General features: G+C 37.9%; 1 pseudogene; it reads right to left on the bottom strand.

The window, feature by feature from the left end:
• LOC122794731 overlaps positions 1-14,212 on the bottom strand; it is a 66,833-nt pseudogene extending 52,621 nt beyond the window's left edge.
• Between the last annotated feature and the right edge of the window lie 3,951 nt (positions 14,213-18,163).

An 18,163-nucleotide genomic window follows, 5' to 3' on the forward strand; every position in this document is an offset into this window, starting at 1 on the left:
GTACTGGGCAAGGTGTTTAGCCTTAGGGGCTTAGGTTGAGGGGCACATTGTGGAGGTGAGCTATGTGTCCTATGGTTTGTGCTGTGTTGTGCTGGTCGAGTGTGTTTCTGGGGGTCTCTGCTGTTTGGGTAAACTTCTAGTGAGACCCTCCATGAAGGTGGGTGTGTGGCTTTTATTTTTATGTAAGAGATGTGATGGTGGGTGTGCTGGAAGGCTATGACACCTTTCCTTCCACAAATTAATTAACTACAACAATATGCACATTAGCAACCTCCTGCACACTAACACTGTGTTTTAATATGTTCCCCTTATTGGCAAATAATACAATCAACAAAGCTCCTTCCACCTCCCAGTGATCTAAATAATCTCCTACATATTTTGAAATGTCATACCTCTTCTGCTTTACTGCTACCACCCTCCTTCATGCAGCACATCTAAGCATGTCACATTTAAAACTATACAACTTGCCACATTCTTTATTTCATCATCAAGGACTGCCTTCATTTTAATTATCCTTTTGTCTTACATTACACTGACTGTATATCATTTAACTTGTGCTAATTTAGCCTCAACCTATAATACCCTTCCATTGACAGTCACGCACGTTACTTCACTTCCTCCACACACATATCAACACGTTATACCAGATGAATTCAGTATCAACCTTTACTTCCTAATCAACTTAAGTTATTTACTACACAGCTAATTACGGAATGCTGTAAGATTCATCATATTCTCATTGTCACCTTCATAACATTGCTTATGATATTCACCTACATCCCAGCCCTATAGCATCTCATACTCTCCTACAAACCATAATACCATAATTCAAAATATTAAGAGAGTAAAAATATTTCACATAACACAGTCCCATACCTCCAAGCATGGATTTATCATTACAACCTTGATCAACCAGTCATCACTAAAGCATGGCTGAAATCAAATATCCCAGACTCAGAACTCTCCTTAATCAACTGCAATTTATTCATGAAGGTCCATGCAAAAAGTAGGGGAGTTGGAGTCATACCTCTCAACCTGGAAACATCAAAAATCTGGACAAGGCCCATGAAAAATAGGTACAAATCTCTACGCTGATTAACATCTGATTTGCATACATAATTACGTAACCCCACCTACTCCGGTGGAATTGTGGGATATCAACTTTCAAATGCAAACTGAAGAACAGACAACCAAAATAAGGCACCACCACATGCAGCCATTCCAGTGTCCCATTACCTGGTGATTTCACCCCATTTACCATAAACACTCATGTGTGCATACTGCTTTACTTCTACAATGATTATTTGGATTTTATTTTGACATCAAACAAAGCAATACTGTCAATGAAAATAGACTTGGCATTAAAACTTCTCTGCCCTTGAAACTCATATTCATTGAAATAACATTGAAACCCACACCACAGCCAAAGAAAATGCATCTGGCCAGTGGTGAATAAATATTACCTTTGTGCTGTTTTCAAATCATTGGCCCCTTACACACAAAACAAGAAACATATGTGTTATTTTCTTTGTTACACCTTCCGGACTTTATTAAGTTATATTCCTTGTATATAATACAACACACTTGTTAGAGCGCATTTTAAATTTATTGTTTGAACATTTTTCCAGTAGGCTGTACTGTAGGCAATGAAACAAAATGCATGAACCAATAATGACAAAACTGCCCAATTCAGAACATTTCCATCATAAAAGTCTACTTCCACACCCACACTATAAATAGAATGACAGTAGTGCAAGCCATAGGCATCTTGCACAGCTTCTCACACATTTATTTTCAAGTTCAGTTTTTTGGGGGAGGGGGCAAAAAGTCAAAAACCAGGGACACATTTTAAACATTCAAAAAATCCAAAATACTGCTCTCACTGGTAAATGCTCTTGTGGAAACAACCAGTAAATATATAATAAAAAATGTAGCACAAGAGCAAAAGCAAGGGTCAAATCTTATATTCAAAGCCAGATACTTTTATTGGTAAAACAATGGATAAGCGCTTTCGCTAAAAAATAGCTTCATCAGATCACAATGTTTGCTTAACATAGACAGTTTAAATACTAAAGCACATGGTGAGTACAATTCAAATGAACCAATCATCATCACACATCAGTTAGTTCACTTAACATTTAAAGCAGCAAATACAAAAGTATATCAGTGCATTCATTACTGCTACTAATCATATAAAAATATACATATATATAAAATATATATATAAAAAACTAACTCCATTTAAAAAAGCGCATCCTTTGAATACAACAAATGAAAGGCTGATGAAGAGATTTCTAACATAGTTGGCAAAGAACCCTCTTTTATATATAGGAACAGAAACAACTTAAAAAGACTCCTCTGTTATCCTAAGAAAGCTATACAGCATGTTAGTTCAGGACATACAGAAAAATGTGGTCATTGTAATTTTTGTTGTTATATTGACTTATGCTGCCCGACTGAAAGAACTCCAGCTTTATTCAGTCTCATACCGCTTGCTCAGAGGTGACCTGTGCCTGACATATAAGGCCATGTCAAACCCAGATTTGATGAATATGCTTCACCTCAAAAAATCTAGATCCCTCAGAACCACAAGGGCGGGAGACTTAAACCTTGACACGGTTATAAATAGAACGTGCTGGAGGGACAGATTCATCACCCAGAGACTCCCTATGCTGTGGAACAAAATCCCGGTACATGTGAGGCAGAGCACCTCGCTGGCCTTGTTCAAGAGGAATCTTGACCAATGGATGGGAGATCGCAGATATACCCCAGGGATTACTTCAGTGTCACTGCTTGACAGAGGCACAGAAAAATGATAGGCATAGTTTTTATTCAAACTAAAGGGGTGGCGAAAGCCACATAACTATGGGCTAGGCTTATAAATGCCCTTGGGCAGATAGCCTAGTATGAACCTATGAACCTATGAACCTATGATAGTATAAAACTTTAATAAAAGTTTTCTTGCTGTTAAAATGCATTATAAAAATTATTTATATATATCTATTACAATTTAAAAATGACTAAATATTCTCATATCTTTATGTGTCTGCGTTTTCTAAGTACAGGTTTGATAGAGACTTTATCATTTAGTCCTGAGCCTCTATCTGCTCTTAGCAAAATAATCCAGTTGTTTTCCTTATCCTCTGTATATGTCATTATGTTACCTCCTCTTGCATTAGGTTCTATTACTTCTAGTACCCTAAATTGAAATTCATGTTGAGTGTTGTGTAAGACAGTGTGCTTGGCTAAAGCATTCTGTGTATTACTTTTTCTGATGTTATAAATATGCTCTCTTATCCTGTCACGTAGTGGGCGGTTCGTCTTACCCACATAAAATGATGAACATATTTTGCAAACTGCCAGGTAAACAACGTTAGGTGTCATACAATTCGCATGTGTTCTAAAATAAAATGTTTTACCATTATCTGGATGGATAAATGTGGTATTGCTGTCAATATAACAACAAAAATTACAATGACCACATTTTTCTGTATGTCCTGAACTAACATGCTGTATAGCTTTCTTAGGATAACAGAGGAGTCTTTTAAGTTGTTTCTGTTCCTATATATAAAAGAGGGTTCTTTGCCAACTATGTTAGAAATCTCTTCATCAGCCTTTAGTATATCCCAATGTTTACATATGATATTCTTGACTTCAAATAAGTCTGTTGTGTAACTTGTTGCAAATTTGACATTCAAGGGTGTCGAAGAAATATCAGTTCTAATGATATCCTGTACTGGACCAAAATAAGGTTTACCTCTAGCATCACGTGAATTGAGGGCTTCAGTAGTGTATTGATCTATTTCACTAATTTTGTAGCCCCTATTCTTTAATCTATTTCGTAAACATGACAGATCTTTTTCTAAGCCTATTTCTGATGGATTTAGCCTAGAACATCTTAAAGATTGTCCTTTAATTATATATTTAAAAATGTGGGGTGGGTGCATACTTGTCCTATGTAGTAACATGTTGCTGTGACAAGGTTTCCGATATACCCCTGTGTTGATGAGACCATTGTGTAACCTTTCTACATAAACATCTAGGAACACCACTTTCTCATAGGAGTATTGCATAGTGAATTTCAAAAAATTTGTCAAGCTATTCATGATGTTTAAAAACTTTTCTAAGTTATCTGCTGTTCCATTCCATAGAAAAAAGACATCGTCTACAAATCTACGAAAGAAGATGACATATTCCTTAAAAAACTTTTCTTTAAACAAAACTTCTTGTTCCCAAAATGCTAGAAACATGTTGGCATAGCTGTTGGCACAAGGAGTGCCCATTGCTACGCCTTCATGTTGCTTAAAAATCTTATCATCAAACATAAACATGTTATTATAAAGCACAAGTTCAAGAAAATGGACAATCAGATCTATCAACAATTCAGAATAGTCACTACATTCTTTTAAATAATTTGTGACAAAAGTTAAACCTAGTTCATTGGGTATTACAGTGAACAAGGACTGTATATCTAGGGTGACAAAATAACAAGCATTAATATTGTCACAATGTGTGATGCATTCATAGAGGTCTACCAAAAATTGCTTTGTGTCACGTAAGACAAATTTATTTTTATTCAAAATGGGTCTTAAATGCTTCTCTATGAATACTGATAAATGTTCAGTAACCCACCCTCTTCCAGATACAATGGGCCTCATTGGTGGGTTACTTAAGTCTTTATGTAACTTAGGAAGTCCATAAATTAGAGGCAACATTGGTTTCTCAACCATAAGGTATTCATAGGTATTTCTATCAATTAAATTACTTTTGTAAATATCAGTAAGGGTATCAAATACATACCTACAGATTTTTTAGCGAAAACGCTTATCCATTGTTTTACTAATAAAAGTATCTGGCTTTGAATATAAGATTTGACCCTTGCTTTTGCTCTTGTGCTACATTTTAAACATTGCTTGTATAATTTTGGAAAGTTGCTAGAATAAAATGTTACCACCATGCATGTCACAATCCCGGGACCCTGTGCACTACAGTCAGAGCAACATACAACTATTCCAAATCAGCAGTTTCCTAAAATATAGGAAGACTGAAACTTAATGGCTATCATTTAGTGAATTCAGTTCTCATTTCTCACCATAGCTCTCAACCTCTTAGCACAAAAAAACCTGGACAAACAAAGCCAATAATGGGGAATACAAATTCACTTCTCACTTCCCATCATAGCTCTTCTCAACTCTTAGTACAACAGATCTGGACAAAGCTGAGAAATGGTGGTGGCTAGGGACTTAAGGCTTTTTTTACCCTGTACTGAAGGTACAAGGTTTGAGCCTGAAATACCTCTAGTCACCAGGTGTGGCATTTTCTCACACACACACACACACACATATTGGTAACATAACTAGTTCAGAAAGTATTCAGTCAGAAAAGCGTCAACCGTCACAAGGACAATGAGGAAACATTCCACCTCAGAAGTACTTTGACTGTGAAATCAGTGCCACCTTTTACAACGAATTAGCTCCCGGGCCCCACATTGCACAATCATTTGTCCATTGCCATATTGATCACCCCAGAGCAGAGCACATAGGCTCACACAGGTCAATTGCTAAGATTAAGGGAACTTGAGAAGACTGAAGTGATTTATATACTTTGATTTAGAATAGTCATCAAAGTTTAAAGTGTAACTGTTCTTTCTGTTCACTTATCGTTAATGTTCAAGAGACCCCACTACCCCTCTGCCTTCTGTACAGGAGGTGAAATGGGGAGCTGATAACATCTCTGGAAATAGTAGAATCATTCACTACCAAACCGCCGAGCAGACCTCTTAAAGCTGTTAGTCATGGCAGCATCGATCCTAATGTACAGTATTATACAACAGCAAGAACTACAGCAGACTTATCAGACATGCTTATGCACACAGATACCGTCAGCATATAAAGGGCATGTGAATCACTAATTTGTTTCCTCTAGTATATAAGAGCAGTGCGCTGAATTATGTTGTTCATTGTTCTATAGCACTCCCTTATGTCTGTTCCTTCATGTATTTTTCATACAAATTTTATGGCCCCAGTGCATCTAAATAACACACACACAGACACACCAGTTAAGCCAAACCTGGATGCAAATGAGAGTGCTGTGCTGCTGACTTCCCTGTTTCTGTAACCTGAACAGCAGAGCTAAATCCAAAGTGCTGCTGACTTCCAACGGCCTGCAGAGCTAATAAATCAAACCAAAGCTGCTAATAAATTTCCCTGTGTGAGAGCTGGCTGCTGTAATACATTTCCCTGTAATCGCGAGTGAGATTTCCCGCTTGCATTTGAGCTAGACCAGCCAGAAATGACAACATGAGCTCTTTGAGCTCAATTCCAACTGGCTGGTAGCCCTGACGGAGCTGACATCATCGCGCACGTGATGACATCAGCTCCGACAGTGCAGTAATTCAAAAATTAAAAAAAAATAAATGAAAAAAATCAGGAATGAAGGGGTGTCACTCGGAAATCGTGGCACCCTTTCATTTGAACCCCAAAACTAATTTTTTACCGAGTGATTCGGTATGGTTGAGAGGTATGGTTGGAGTCCTTTTCTTAGTAAAAAATGACATCTGTGGCATACCATCCATTCACCATCTGTTTTCCAAAGTAACTATTTGAAATGTTGGGCCCCACTAGACCATGTCCCAAAATGTGGAGGCGGAATGGCTGAAAAATCAGGCTTACATATACTAAGTCCGAGATGCCATTTCTCAGAATATTCCCTTTTCTCCAAGGTATGGCAATCTCGGAGTTGACATATATAAGTTCATAGGGGCCTGCCCCCCACATGGAGGAGGGAGTGTCAGGGAGATTGCCTCCTTGCACAAATAAGTTTTAAGGAGAAGAATAATTTTCAAAATTTTCTTTTCTCCCATGTTTTTGGTCTTTTTTTTTTGTTTTGTTTTTTTTGGCATTTGGCCCTCTGAGTACTGTCATTTCAATAGGGAGCCATTTCCTAACTAATTAACATAATGGGCTGAATAAATCAATTATTTCCACAGTTACCATTGTCAATAGCAAAAACCTTCACATAGATTCCTTCTATCTCTACCAATTAACAAGACATTGCCCACCATGCTGGAATAGTTAAATGACTCTTTCTCCTCTAAGTTTTTACTCCAAGGAGACTTCATTTTCCCTGGTTCCTACAAGTTGACACCAGCCATTACTGCAACATCCAAGCTCTAGGTTTTACTCACCTCCATAAATGTCCTGACAATAACTGAAATGAAAGGTAATATCAAAATTATCCCAGACTGGGCATCCACAAAACCCCCTAATAATCACCGACTAACTGTCATATTACTCAGTGATTTCAGTGATCCTATATGCACTGTTTGGAAAAACTAACTTGCCCCTCTGTAGCTAGGACCATCAGTCTTAGAAAGTCGATCAGTTTACTGAACGATACTAACAAGGCTGATCTAGTTACATAAATAGGTCTACCTTAAATCAAAATTACTCACTCATCCATGCTTTACATTTATTCAGTTCAACCCAACAGACTATCACAGAAATGTATGCTCCTGCTAGGATCATTAGAATCAAAAATACATAATTCCCAAGGATAGACACCACTACAAGAAAACTTATGAAAGATGTGGACTCAGCCTATAAATCCGCTAAACACCATGGGTTGGTCAATCCCTGATATACAACAACTAGCTCAGAATGAAATGTCAAAAGGAACTGTGGCTATCTAAAGAAAAAAAATACTTCTAGGAGTTCCAGCATTCCAATAAAAATAATTTCAAGAAATTGCCATGCAGAAGCAGATATACTGACAAAACCCTTTGAGGTTAACACATGACAAAGACCTGGCAGGCACCTTCACAAACCACCTCAAACACATAATTAATACTTAGTTAATAATTCACTCAACACTAGTCTACCACCCAAAACTCCTTCCAGCACAGCTATCACTTTCAAATTCAGTTCCATCCCATTATTGATACAAGAAAACTACTTTACTAACTGAAACCACACGGATCACCTACCATGAATAAGCTCTAACCAACCTTCATATAATGCTTTGCACGCTGCACTAGATACCCACTATCACAGTATATCGACAGAAGCTTCAGAGAAGGGTATTTTCCTACAATCTGCAATATTCTAAAATAATACTTCTTCTCAAAGGTAGTGACAAACCTAAACCTGAAAATTGTCAGCCCATCTCTATACCGTGCCCACTCTCAACAGGACTGACTATACCTAATTAAGTGACTTTCTTCGCCAACATTGTAACGTCACCAGGTCACAAGACAGATATCACCATGAACCTAGAAATCAATAGTACTCGTTGATGTGCTAAAATTTATAAAAAAAAAGAATCAGATGAAGGTAATGTTATAGCTTCTTTGATCACTGATTTTTTTCCAAAGCATTTGACACATACAATGATAATCTACTATTACACAGAGTTTGTCATATAGGATGTACAAATTCTTGCATAATAGTAACAATACATAATTTATTTCATATCCACAATAGTCCACTCTATCATCTTTATGGCTTTTTTGGCCTATCAGTTTTTGTGATTTTTTGGACTACTACTTCCTTCTACAAAAGGGGGGCTGCCCTCGCCCTGAGCCTGGCCTAGCCCCATTGTAGGAATGTTTCCATGTATTGAGGATTGTATACTGCCATATATTCCAATCCTGGCTGCAGTGTGCCTACCAGGATTGGGAACTTTTTTTATCCTAGGTCTTGTGGGCCCAGCTGTCTTTTTTATTTTTTAATCAACTTCAGTCCATGATATATGCTATATAAAATATAGCTTATATATCAGTGTTGACTTGGTGAGATTTTGTGAAAAAAGCGTCCACCTTGTGAAGGTACTCACCAAGACTTGAGGATGAATTCAGTTCCAACAATACTACTGTCCTTTGCTTGCTGATTTATCATCTCTCCATTCGGACCTCTCATATCTCCATTCGTAACTATTTATATGCACATCCCGAACAGATACCAGCCTGGTTAACAACCGGAAAAACAATGCTCTTACTTAAGAGAGAGCCTGCAAGCTATCCTAAAAACTATAGACCAGTACTGGAATTGGTGCTGACAGAGTTTATAGTCATTTAGAAGAAAACTTAATCATTGCAATAGAACAAAAGTTTAATGAAAGAAAGTCATAGGGAACAAAGGAAGATTTGTTGTTAAATAAAGTCATACTGGAGAACTGTAAAAAGGGGAAGAATATAAGTATGGCATGGATAAACTATAAAAAGCATTTGACGGTATTCCACAGTCATGGATAAAAGAGTGCTTAAAAATGTATAATATGCAGCCTATACTGATCAGTTACATTACAGAGAACATGAAACAGTGGCAAACCACTTTGCAGTTAAGCCACAATAAACGACAAATTATTATACTAGGGATAAAAATTCAAAGGGGGATATTTCAGGGTGACTCTGTCACCGCTATTTTATTTTGCCCATAGCCCATTAAGTTGTCAATTTAACAGATTAGTCCATTGAACATGTTGGAGAAACAAACAGATGCAGATTTTATAAAACAGAACTAGAAACAGCCGCACATCTTATTTCTGGGTGTGATACATTCACGGCAGAGGGCCTGTATACTGAAAGGCACAATAATGTGATGAGACTGTTGCACTGGAGATTGTGTAATCACTATAATATTGAAGTAGTTGAGAAGCATTAGAAACATGCGCCACAATGTATTATAGAAAATGATGAAGTTTATATCATATGGCATTACCCATTATCAACAGATCAAAATAGATGCGAGAAAATCAGATATAGTAGTCCATGAAAAGAAGACAAAAGTAGCATTGATCAATGAAATTGTTACACCCATTGATTACAGTGCCTTATGTACAGAGAAACACAAACTCATAAAATAACAGGATTTGCAGGCAGAAATGAACACAATGTGGAAGAAGGATACTCAGACAGTTCTAATAGTAGAAGGACTGATGGGTCTCAGATTGATATGTTACTGATATATGTAACTCCATATGAATCTCAGAATTAGTCAGTTCTAGGCCTACTGTGGGTGCTGCGAAGAGCACTTTTGGCTAACATCAAAGACTGAAACAATATTTCTTAGATTAGTTCCCTGTGCCTCTGTCCAGCAGAGCCATTAGTTCCCTGTGCCTCTGTCCAGCAGAGCCACTGCAGTGATCCCCGGGGTAAATTTTCTGTTTCCCATCCACCCGTCAAGGTTTCTCTTGAAGAGTGTTAGTGAGGGGCTCTGCCTAATGTAGACTGGAATCCTGTTCCAAACCATGGGGAGTCTCTGGGACAGGAACCTATCCCTCCAGCAAGGTCTATTTATCATTGTGGTGAGGTTTAGATCCCTAGACTGTGTGGCTCTTGGGGCTTTGTTTTTTTTTTAGGTGGAGCATGTCCATCAATTCTGGGTTGGACATGATCTTGTATGTCAGGCAGAGATCACCTCTGAGTAAGCGGTATGCAACTGAGTACAACTGGAGTTTCTTCAGTCGAGCTGCGTAGGGCATCTGTTTGAGGCCAGTAATCCTCTTGGTGAGGTACTTTTGTGGTCTTTACAGCTGTTGCAGGTGTCTTGTAAGATACATCCCAAATGGGGCATTGTACTCTATGATGGGTCTAATGAGTGATGAGCAGAGGGGCACAATAACCTCTTCTGTTCTAGATTCGAACCCTTTTGTGATTAGGTGGGCCATGTAGAAGGATTTTATAACCACCTTGGCAATATGATTATCAAAGGAGAGATTACTATCTACTTGGGTCCCCAGATCCCTTATTACATTTTCAGTATTTAAGGGACTACCACATATGTGGTAGTTTGCGGGTACTTTGTTTTTTCCAAAGGGGATGACTATGCACTTTTTGGAATTTAGCTTGAGGCCATGATTTTGACACCAGGTATCAGTCTCCGTGAGACCCTTCTGGAGGATGTCTGTATTAGCCAGAGAGTCAGTTATGGCCCCCAAATTGCAGTCGTCTGTGAACTTAGTCAGCCATAGTCCACCTGTGCTTGCTTGTATCTCTGAGAAGTATATACCGAACAGGAGGGGTCCCAGGACTGAGCCCTGGGGGATGCCACTTATAACCAGTTTAGAGTCTGACGAAGAGCCTGCAACTCTCACTGTGTGGGTTTTGTCCATGAGCCAATTGCAACCCATCTCATGATGTAGGAGTTTATGTTCAGGCTGGTGAGCTTGTCTATAATACCAGAATGGGGAATGGTGTTGAAAGCCTTTGCAAAGTCTAGGTAGGCTGTGTGGACCTCCTTTCCCATGTCTAAAGCCTTAGTAACTGTCTCAAAGAAGTCCGCCAGGTTTAGGAGGCATAATCTGCCCTTAACAAAGTCAAACTGGGTAGGGTCCAATGTTTGGAGTTTCCCAATGTCTCTGTTAATGAGTTCCACGATGATGCGCTCCATAGCCTTGCAGACCAGGCTAGTCAGGATAGTTCCGGTGGTCCATTGTGACTCCACCTTTGTGGAGCAGGATAACTGTTGCTGTGCACCACTCTATGTTTATGTAGCCTGTAGAGAGGATGAGTTTCAACAGTGTGTTTAGGTGAGGGGTGAGTTCATTTTGGAGTTCATGTAAGACACAGCCTGGGACACCGTTCGGTCCCATTGAAGCTGTGTTTTTGGCTTTGGATAGGGCTGTTTTAACCTGTGTGTCAGTGATTGCCTTGGATCTACATTCTTCTGGTATGGTTATGGGCCCTTTAGGGGGTGAGAGGGGGGGTGAAGTTTGCACTAAACCTGTCTGCCAGAATGTTGGCAATATCAGTCGGTTCAGTGTATTTTGTGCCATTCTGCACTAACTCAAAGCAGATCTGAAAGTTCCACTTAGGTTCTTGACATTGCTAAAGAACACTTTGTGGTTATCTTTGGAGTCCTTGACAATTTTTCTTTTGAAGCTATCCTTGGATGATTTTATGAGGGATCATAATTTCTTGCTGATACTGATCAGAGATGTCTTTCCTTCTTGGGATTTTACTCTTTTCTGTACTAGTTTCCTCCTTCTATTGTATAGCTTGTTTATGGCTGGGGTCCACCAGACTGGCTTCCCTTTCTTGGAGGAGTGAATCTTGGTTTTGCTTGGGATAGCATGGTCCATGCATTCTTGCAGGTTCTCATAGAGTGCCTTTGTAAGGGATTCAGCAGCTTGGACAGCATTGTCCTTTAGCATGGGGGCTGCAACCTTTCCACCTTGGTCTTAAGTAATGTGCAGTTTGCTTTTGAAAAGTTTTTCACTGTGGTTTCCTTGATTGTGGGTGGGGGTGGAATGTGGATATCCAGAGTGATTAGTCTATGGTCTGATCTAACCATCGGGGGGTTGACCTCTGGTGTAGAACACCGGTTGCCCATGTTGGTGATGACCAGGTCCAATATGTTGTCACCTCTGGTGGAGGTACTGACCAGTTGATCCAGGGAGTTCGAGTTTATAAATTCTAGGAAGTAGTGAAGAAAAAGACAAACTGGTTCCAACACAGCACTCTTTAATAGCAGCACAACAAGGTAAGCGCTTTCACGGATTACATCCGCTTCCTCAGACCAAAATATTAAAACTCAAGTCACATCTTTAAATATTCTAGCAGCCAATGAGGCACACTAATCACTGAACCAATTTAACACATTCATTGCCTTGTCTACGCAGTGAATAACCTAACATCAGTGTTTAAATCAGCAACACTATAAAACATACATTGCAGCTCAAAAATTGCTAAGTACATAATTAAAACTGACTCTGGTCTATCACATAAACATAAATATAAATTCTAAAATGTAACAACATTTAAATATACTAAAATATATTTAAAAAAAAAAAAAAAATATATATATATATATATATATATATATATATATATATATAGACATATAATAAAATCTGTCTAAAAATATGTATATGAAAGTGGTCACTCTTGTGGACATATAAAATATAAACCATAGCAAAGATATATATAAGAAACCAATGACATAAGCTTGGTACTACTTGGTCAATGTTTCAGTGCTCTAGCTTTTAAAAAGGGCTTCAGAGACACCTTACTACTGAGACCTGGTGGTTTGTCAGCTTGATAACGTATAATCCACTTCTGTTTCACTGATTCTGTCTTATTATTGATGTCACCATCTCTACTACTATCGTGTATGACTTCTAGAACAAAAAATTTAAACTTATGTGCAGTGCCTTCTTTCGCAACATGCATGGCCAATGCACTTGTTTCCTTAGCATTCGTAATGTCTCTTATGTGTTCTAAAATTCTCTCCTTGAAGGGTCTATTTTCTAGGAAGTGTTGGGCAAGAGAGTTAGTACTTGAGTAGTTCTCCCAGTTAATGTTTGGTTAATTGAAATCACCCAATATTAGGGTGTTTGGTAGGACCTTCATATTTTTCAGTGTCTCCAGAAACGTGGAATGGGGGTCCTGGGTCATGGTGGGTGATCTGTAGCAAGCTACAATTTGAATTGTAGTTTTGTCCATTGTTAGTTGCACATGGATGATCTCTGAGGCATTTTGCTACACCACTAACCTGGAGGTGTGGTTATCCTTGATGAATATGGATACACCCCCACCTTTTTTGTTTCCGTCTGAGTTCTGTGGCCGAAAAGTATGGTATGAGTTATAGCCTGGTAGTGCTGGGGTGATGAAACAGACCTAGTCCTTATTCCTGTTTGTTCTATCACCTACATGAGATATTAAATGTTCAGGGTTTCAGGCACCTCTTGCAATCTAATCATATAAGTTAAAAAGTTTTGCAATTATATGGAAACTATAATTATGTGTAATAATCTTGGCATTTTTGTGGTCTATTCTTCATTATCTGATTTTAGGCTATATTCTCAATGGCTCCCTGTTTTAACTCTAAGGACAATTGCAGACCATGAGAACAATGAAACTCTGAATTTTGTAAATTGCTTTTTGTCTTTACTCAAAGATGCATTGACCTCAGAGTGGGTATATGTAGAAGTATATGTGAGGGTGACTGGGCGGGGGGGGGGGGGTGATGCAGTGGTGCAGACTCTTTGCGAAAAGCACAATTACAAAAACCCCAAGTTCCAAAATTCTAATTTCTAATAATTATTACTTTACAACTACAATACAGAGTGCCACAGTTTCCTGTTCTTTCCCTTGCCGTATAGTTCCAAGTGAACCTTTGTAATCATTTCTTATGGGAGGCTCTAAAGTATCTTCATATGTCAACTGATTAGATGCTTTCTGCGCCACTGTTTTCTCTTTAATTTGGGTGTCCATTGCTCTATCCTGTTGTGTTGTTATCTGAATTAAATTTTCTACACAAAATCCTTTAATTTGCAGGTGATCCATAACCTCAGTTTCTATTTATTTAACTTCTCTATTACTAATCCTGTTTTCTACTTTTCCTCTTTGTTTTCATATTTTTTGTATTGTAAAATTTTCCATATCTGAATGCCTTTGCTTGTATTTCTCTTCTTTTTACATTGATTAGTTTTGCTTTCTCCTTTGCATAAATATTGCACAATATTAAACCCCTTTTTCTTTCCCATGTCCTTATTTCTTCTTCAGATGTCTACTGCTCCTCTTGTTTCTCCTTACTTTGGGGACTAGTTTTTCCATCATGCTGTGATATGACTTGTGTTAGACTTTCTACACTTAATCCTTCACTTCACAAATATTCCATAATTTTAGCTTCTATTTTCTTTTTAACTTCTACTTGACTTCTGTTCTACATTCCCTCTTTCTGATCTTATGTTTTCATTCTGACATTTTCTATATCCTGATGCCTTTGCCTCTATTTCTCTTCGAATATCTTTGTGGCTGCCTTTTTTGTGTTGATTAATTTGGCTTACTCCTTTGCATTGCACGATATCAGATCTCTCTTTCTTTCCCATATCCATATTTCTTTTTGATACCCTTCAAATGTCTCTAAATTTTGTTCTTTAAATTTTTGTACTTCCTCAGTTGCTTCTTTTTCCAAATGGCAAAGGTTTCTTTGATTATATAGTATTTTTCTGGATCTGTTTTATTACTGAACACAACTTTTGTTGGAAGCTTCTGACACTTTTTCTTGTGGAAGTATTTTTCTTTTCTCTAATTTCTCTCTTAATCTTTTTGTTCATAGGTTCATAGGTGTGTACTAAGCCAACGGCCCTGGATCCTTTACAAACCTAGCCCATAGAAGTGCCCTGGAATCATCGTATATCTTTTGTCTGGAAATTCTGGGCTTCTTGCGTAATAGTAACAATATGTAATTTCTTTCTTATCCTCAATAGTCCAGTCTGTCATCTGTTTAACTCTTTTTTGCCTATCAGTTTGTTTGCATTTTGTGGACTGCTACATCCTTCTACAACAGGGGGGCCTGATCTAGCCTCATTGTAGGAATATTTCCATATATTGAGGATTCTACACTGTCATTTTTATCCAGTCGTCATACCAGTGTACCTACCAGGACTGGCACTTTTTTATCCTGGGACTTGTGCAGCCAGGCATCTTCTTTTTTTACCTAATTCTGTCCCATGATATACAGCACACTATATAAAATACAATCTATATATCAGTGTCATTTTGGTGAGATTTTGTGAAGAAACAGGGTCCATCTTGTCAAGGTACTCACCAAGACTTGAGGATGAACTCAGTTCCAGCAATACTTCTCTCCTTTTGCTGATTTTATCATTTCTCCATTCGGACTCCATACCAAGATGTGAGAATGAATTCAGTTCCAACAAAACTTCTCTCCTTTTGCTCTCAGTGTAAGTGATTTAGTGTAGTGTAAATCTGCCCCAATGCCAAAAGACTTACTCTTGGCATAAGTGACTTACTCTGGTGCATGGTCCATCTATAAAGCAGGCTTATACTGGGGAGCCATATTCCAAGAGACTTGCTCTCGGTGTAAGTGACGTAGTCTAATGTAATACACTGGAGTAAGTCACTTACACCGAGAGCAAGTCTTTTGGAATTGGGCCCACTGTCTTCAAGTATCCCCAGGTTTGTTTACCTGGACATGATGTGCAGAGTCAGTACAGGAAAGATGCGGCCATGACCATTTAAGGTGGTGATGATAACCCTTTCTGACACATGTGCGGCAGCATGTGTGTGTAGCTACCGCTGCATAAGGATTACTTATGACAATGCACATGCTCACATCACCACCAGGAGAGGGGTTAGGGCATAAATAAATCACTTTCTTTGCCAGAATGCCAGTAAGAGCACAGTTCATCTTTATGATTGTCTGAGCTTTTCTCCCCTTCTGACAGTGCACATTCTAACCAAGAGGAGGGGTGACAGTCAGTAAGCACAAGGGCAAAAACAATATACAAAATGAGTCATGGTTAATTTAAAATTATGTAATTATCTGTACAATGTTTTCAAAAGAATGTGCTTTTATCCAGACTTTGACATGATAAAAGTACTTTCCCTATTAAAAATTTGGCATTTGAAATGCTGAGTTCCGACAAGCCAAAAAAAAAGATCAAAGTCTTGAAACTCGCTCTTCTCCTTTAAAATTCTTTTTGCAGGGAGGAGCAAGCCTCCCTGCCCCCCTTTATGTGGGGGCCCTACACCTTCTGAGCTTACACACACATACACACACACACACACACACACACACACACATATATATATATATATATATATATATATATATATATATATATATATATATATATATCAACTCTGAGATCGCCATACCTCAGAGAAAAGGGAATATTCTGAGAAATTGCATCTCAAACTTAGTATATGTAAATCCAATTTTTTGGACATTCAGTCTAAGTATTTTGGGACTTAGTCTAGTGGGACTTGACATTTCAAAAGGTTAGCCACTTTCCTTTCTTTACACAGATGAGGTAAACTCTTCCAGGAATTGTCAGTTATATAACACCTTCTTCCACATATGTACATGCTAAATGGACTAATCACCAGAACAAAATGTCAGAAGCTGCTGAAAAGGACACCGACCGGCATTATCTGCTTGACCCATTTACATCTAGAACACTCAGCATCCCTTTATCAAATGCAATGCAGCAAAGCTCTTCTCTTTGTTGAAAAACAGATGGATATATACGAGAAATAATCGAAGGTTAGAAATAAAGCATAATTGATAATTTGTCTAAATATATGGTTGAAATGTGCCACTTTTTCAGGTATGTCTCCACTGCTTGCAGTAAAATCAAATAGGAATTTCACTTTTAAGTTAAAATAATGAGATGTTCTAAACTGAAATTAAGCAGTTGTGCAATGCTTCTTCTATAACATTCATAGGTAGAGACAATTATTCATAAAAAGTATTTTGAGTTGTTAAAATTAAAATTTCACAAATGTTAATATCTAATTGTGGTAGGTGAATTGTTTTCTTTGACATGCTTACTGTGATGATAATCTCAATGGTGTCTTCACACTGTACTGTCTCTGCAAGACATTTTCATTGAACTTTGTGAAAAGACTTTAGTGCTTTATAATATTGTTTGTGGTTTCATCATATCTGAAATCCTGTCTCATCACATTATATTGTTTGTTCAACACAGTGAATGTTCAACATAGCAAAAACAGCAGAGTGTGCTGTTTGAATTGCAATGCCAGCTAAACATAAAAGAGGGTACTACACTTACTGTGGTTTTAGTCTAAAACAGTGAATGCTTGTGTTTTGCATGATCAGTAGCACAGCAAATTGTCATAAGTTCAGTATTGTATATGTTACTGATGAAGCAGTGAAAGCTTACAACTTCTATTAAATTCATCCTTTTTAAAAATACAACAGTCATGTGCACTTGATGTCCCTGCAGGGAAGCAATGAAGTTACTGGACCTTGACGATTGTTATGTTACAGCTGTTGCCATGGCTTTGCAGCACAACTTTCTGTGGTCATGACCGTCACTGCATCACTCTTAGTCATACACCACGATATGCTTATTGTGATATCATTCTTAATGTCTGAAACTCTGTCCCAGTTTGGATATCACAAATGGTGGCAATCATAATTTACTTTGCATTCAAAATGTGTTTTACAGATGCCGGATAAATAAAAAAACTAATGATTTTTATTGAATTCTAAAATTTGGAATGCTAAGACAAGTGGCACATTATTGGAGTCATTGATATATTATGATGGAAAATGCAAATAAATTATTTTATTAATTCAATGAAAAGAAATGATAAATGTGAATTTTCTGATTTTACCCAATCAGCTTCTTCCCTGGGTAAACCATCTGCCCAGGCAAGAAGCACTGTACT

The sequence above is a fragment of the Protopterus annectens genome, chromosome 2.part1 (genome assembly GCF_019279795.1).
Source record: "Protopterus annectens isolate FY-2018-M chromosome 2.part1, PAN1.0, whole genome shotgun sequence".
In the NCBI taxonomy this organism is placed as follows: Eukaryota; Metazoa; Chordata; order Ceratodontiformes; family Protopteridae; genus Protopterus; species Protopterus annectens.